Here is a 5,830-nt window from a genome sequence, read left to right on the forward strand (position 1 = left end):
TGTTGTTGTTGTTGTGGTCTTCAGTCCCGAGACTGGTTTGATGCAGCTCTCCATGCTACTCTATCCTGTGCAAGCTTTTTCATCTCCCAGTACCTACTGCAACCTACATCCTTCTGAATCTGCTTAGTGTATTCATCTCTTGGTCTCCCTCTACGATTTTTACCCTCCACGCTGCCCTCCAACACTAAATTGGTGATCCCTTGATGCCTCAGAACATGTCCTACCAACCGATCCCTTCTTCTGGTCAAGTTGTGCCACAAACTTCTCTTCTCCCCAATCCTATTCAATACTTCCTCATTAGTTACGTGATCTACCCATCTAATCTTCAGCATTCTTCTGTAGCACCACATTTCGAAAGCTTCTATTCTCTTCTTGTCCAAACTATTTATCGTCCATGTTTCACTTCCATACATGGCTACACTCCATACGAATACTTTCAGAAATGACTTCCTGACACTTAAATCAATACTGGATGTTAACAAATTTCTCTTCTTCAGAAACGCTTTCCTTGCCATTGCCAGCCTGCATTTTATATCCTCTCTACTTCGACCATCATCAGTTATTTTGCTCCCCAAATAGCAAAACTCCTTTACTACTTTAAGTGCCTCATTTCCTAATCTAATTCCCTCAGCATCACCCGACTTAATTAGACTACATTCCATTATCCTCGTTTTTCTTTTGTTGATGTTCATCTTATATCCTCCTTTCAAGACACTGTCCATTCCATTCAACTGCTCTTCCAAGTCCTTTGCTGTCTCTGACAGAATTACAATGTCATCGGCGAACCTCAAAGTTTTTATTTCTTCTCCATGAATTTTAATACCTACTCCGAATTTTTCTTTTGTTTCCTTTACTGCTTGCTCAATATACAGATTGAACAACATCGGGGAGAGGCTACAACCCTGTCTTACTCCCTTCCCAACCACTGCTTCCCTTTCATGCCCCTCGACTCTTATAACTGCCATCTGGTTTCTGTACAAATTGTAAATAGCCTTTCGCTCCCTGTATTTTACCCCTGCCACCTCTAGAATTTGAAAGAGAGTATTCCAGTCAACATTGTCAAAAGCTTTCTCTAAGTCTACAAATGCTAGAAACGTAGGTTTGCCTTTCCTTAATCTTTCTTCTAAGATAAGTCGTAAGGTCAGTATTGCCTCACGTGTTCCAGTGTTTCTACGGAATCCAAACTGATCTTCCCCGAGGTTGGCTTCTACTAGTTTTTCCATTCGTCTGTAAAGAATTCGTGTTAGTATTTTGCAGTTGTGACTTATTAAACTGATAGTTCGGCAATTTTCACATCTGTCAACACCTGCTTTCTTTGGGATTGGAATTATTATATTCTTCTTGAAGTCTGAGGTTATTTCGCCTGTCTCATACATCTTGCTCACCAGATGGTAGAGTTTTGTCAGGACTGCCTCTCCCACGGCCGTCAGTAGTTCCAATGGAATATTGTCTACTCCGGGGGCCTTGTTTCGACTCAGGTCTTTCAGTGCTCTGTCAAACTCTTCACGCAGTATCGTATCTCCCATTTCATCTTCATCTACATCCTCTTCCATTTCCATAATATTGTCCTCAAGTACATCGCCCTTGTATAGACCCTCTATATACTCCTTCCACCTTTCTGCTTTCCCTTCTTTGCTTAGAACTGGGTTTCCATCTGAGCTCTTGATATTCATACAAGTCGTTCTCTTATCTCCAAAGGTCTCTTTAATTTTCCTGTAGGCGGTATCTATCTTACCCCTAGTGAGATAGGCCTCTACATCCTTACATTTGTCCTCTAGCCATCCCTGCTTAGCCATTTTGCACTTCCTGTCGATCTCATTTTTGAGACGTTTGTATTCCTTTTTGCCTGTTTCACTTACTGCATTTTTATATTTTCTCCTTTCATCAATTAAATTCAATATTTCTTCTGTTACCCAAGGATTTCTACTAGCCCTCGTCTTTTTACCTACTTGATCCTCTGCTGCCTTCACTACTTCATCCCTCAAAGCTACCCATTCTTCTTCTACTGTAATTATTTCCCCCATTCCTGTCAATTGCTCCCTTATGCTCTCCCTGAATCTCTGTACAACCTCTGGTTCTTTTAGTTTATCCAGGTCCCATCTCCTTAAATTCCCACCTTTTTGCAGTTTCTTCAGTTTTAATCTACAGGTCATAACCAATAGATTGTGGTCAGAGTCCACATCTGCCCCTGGAAATGTCTTACAATTTAAAACCTGGTTCCTAAATCTCTGTCTTACCATTATATAATCTATCTGATACCTTTTAGTATCTCCAGGGTTCTTCCATGTATACAACCTTCTTTCATGATTCTTAAACCAAGTGTTAGTTATGATTATGTTGTGCTCTGTGCAAAATTCTACCAGGCGGCTTCCTCTTTCATTTCTGTCCCCCAGTCCATATTCACCTACTATGTTTCCTTCTCTCCCTCTTCCTACACTCGAATTCCAGTCACCCATGACTATTAAATTTTCGTCTCCCTTCACAATCTGAATAATTTCTTTTATTTCATCATACATTTCTTCAATTTCTTCGTCATCTGCAGAGCTAGTTGGCATATAAACTTGTACTACTGTAGTAGGTGTGGGCTTCGTATCTATCTTGGCCACAATAATGCGTTCACTATGCTGTTTGTAGTAGCTTACCCGCATTCCTATTTTCCTATTCATTATTAAACCTACTCCTGCATTCCCCCTATTTGATTTTGTGTTTATAACCCTGTAGTCACCTGACCAGAAGTCTTGTTCCTCCTGCCACCGAACTTCACTAATTCCCACTATATCTAACTTCAACCTATCCATTTCCCTTTTTAAATTTTCTAATCTACCTGCCCGATTAAGGGATCTGACATTCCACGCTCGGATCCGTAGAACGCCAGTTTTCTTTCTCCTGATAACGACATCCTCTTGAGTAGTCCCCGCCCGGAGATCCGAATGGGGGACTATTTTACCTCCGGAATATTTTACCCAAGAGGACGCCATCATCATGTAATCATACAGTAAAGCTGCATGCCCTCGGGAAAAATTACGGCTGTAGTTTCCCCTTGCTTTCAGCCGTTCGCAGTACCAGCACAGCAAGGCCGTTTTGGTTATTGTTACAAGGCCAGATCAGTCAATCATCCAGACTGTTGCCCTTGCAACTACTGAGAAGGCTGCTGCCCCTCTTCAGGAACCACACGTTTGTCTGGCCTCTCAACAGATACCCCTCCGTTGTGGTTGCACCTACGGTACGGCTATCTGTATCGCTGAGGCACGCAAGCCTCCCCACCAACGGCAAGGTAGCCTATATACGTCACTGAAGAATAGGATACTGGTACTAGCGAAGGTAAAAGATAATGTAATGTATAAGATTTGTATCCGGTATTTCAGGTGGCTACGAGTCAACTGTAGAACTGGATACTAGCTTCGAAGTTAAACTGTGACACAGGATGCCAACGTTAAGTATGCGGTTTTCCCTCCTTTGCTAGCACTAGTATCTTAAGTTGACCTACACATGTCAAATGAAGTACGGGATACAAATTTTTTGTACGTCGGTCTTTTCGTCTTCAGTAGTACTACTACCGACTGAAAAACATCGTAGTATTACCACAGTCTATGTTAGACTGTGGTATACTAGTGCTAGCGACAACTGTTAAATTTGTATTTCATACTGCAGTTGACGAACCCTGCTTCAAATCTTCCACATTCATAGGAATAGGTAAATCCATGCTCACAACTAAAATAAAAAAATAAAAATCGACCAGAATAAAAATCAGTTCTTCCAAAATATCTTAAACTCGCTAAGAATGAAAATAAGACGACTACTGAAGAACACGTAACGTTAGCGACAGCCCCGGACGGTGCATAAGTCCCGCCCAATCACCCCCCTCCACACCAATCCATAGCCTAAGCTCCGCCCATGGTCTGCCGCATGTTCCAACATCAAAGTTGTTCGTATCACAGATATGCTAGTCATAACAAGGGAGAAAATCAGTAGTTAGTACGAAATACATTTTTCCGGTACCATTGTGAAAAGAATTAGAAATTTGTTCATTGAATATGCGAGTTGAAAAATCATCAATAAGAATGAAAAATAAAAATGATATCCACACTGTCTTTTTTTATTTAATTTGCTTTCATCTGCACTATATCGAAACATTATATATTTGTTAACTGCAGTGAGCGCAAATTTCCGTCACCTCGCATAGTGTAAGAAACTCTGTTGGGAAATATTAATCGGTAGTATCGCCAAGGATGCTGTCCATTATCTCGATTGTCTAAAGTCAATGTTGTGCATAAATAAGGCAAAGTCGATGTCTTGGTTTGTTTCTGATTACCTCATTAAGACTAAAGAATATAAGAGTGGGATAATGTAGAAATGCGTAATGCAAGCAGTTAGATTTTTATACAGTGACATTATTCATTAATATTTGCCTGTGTAATGGGTGAATTTTTACTTGTGAACTCTTATGACTGCTTGCTTATAGCAGACACGAGATTACTTTGAGTTCTTCTTCGGTGTTTGAGAGCTTTAGATCTGCCTATTGTTAAACATATGAACATAATTTCGTCAGTGTCATTCCAACACATCTTACCGTACTGTAATGTCTGTTAGATATCAGTTTTGACACCAGTTGGCCAAAACAGTCAAGATTACGCACCTTGTGTATGATAACTTTATTGAGAGTGCGTATCTATGTTTCATTTTGACAGTATTACACAAACCGCTAAGAAGTACTAACAGCACAACACTGGTAGTATCAACAACCGCGGTAAAACAAAAAACGACGAACAAAAACACGACAGCGACGAGGACTACCAAAGATCATATTGATGCGCTCTTGGTTGGTGTTGCGGTGGTAGGTGTGGAGCGGGGGTAAATGGACGGGGCTTGTGCAAATGTTGGGGCTGTCGCTAACGTTTCCTCTGAAGAACGCGATACAACCCGTAGGCTTTGACCAAGGACGTCAGAATTTGCCAGAGATGATTTATTAGACAGATTTAACAGCAAAGCCGAGTATTCAGAAACAAAGGAACACAGGATAAGAAACAGATGGTAGACATATATCACGTCCAGTAATATTTCGAACATAATGTTATGGTTATTGCTTGTTCGAGTTCTAGCACTTCTGTAAAAAGTTGAGGGAAAAAAAGGGACAGAAGTAACGGTAGCATGAAATATGTCAGTTGACATATATATGAGTTGTATCTCGAACTTCAGTCGATCTACAGGGTGTTACAAAAAGATATGGCCAAACTTTCAGGAAACATTCCTCACACACAAACAGAGAAAAGATGTAATGTGGACATGTGTCCGGAAACGCTTAATTTCCATGTTAGAGCTCACTTTAGTTTCGTCAGTATGTACTGTACTTCCTCGATTCACCGCCAGTTGGCCCAATTGAAGGAAGGTAATGTTGACTTCGGTGCTTGTGTTGACATGCGACTCATTGCTCTACAGTACTAGCATCAAGCACATCAGTACGTAGCATCAACAGGTTAGTGTTCATCACGAACGTGGTTTTGCAGTCAGTGCAATGTTTACAAATGCGGAGTTGGCAGATGCCCATTTGATGTATGGATTAGCACGGGGCAATAGCCGTGGCGCGGTACATTTGTATCTAGACAGATTTCCAGAACGAAGGTGTCCCAACAGGAAGACGTTCGAAGCAATTGATCGGCGTCTTAGGGAGCATGGAACATTCCAGCCTATGACTCGCGACTGGGGAAGACCTAGAACGACGAGGACACCTGCAATGGATGAGGCAATTCTTCGTGTAGTTGACGATAACCCTAATGTCAGCGTCAGAGAAGTTGCTGCTGTACAAGGTAACGTTGACCACGTCACTGTATGG

This window comes from Schistocerca americana, chromosome 1 (genome assembly GCF_021461395.2).
Source record: "Schistocerca americana isolate TAMUIC-IGC-003095 chromosome 1, iqSchAmer2.1, whole genome shotgun sequence".
Classification (NCBI taxonomy): Eukaryota; Metazoa; Arthropoda; class Insecta; order Orthoptera; family Acrididae; genus Schistocerca; species Schistocerca americana.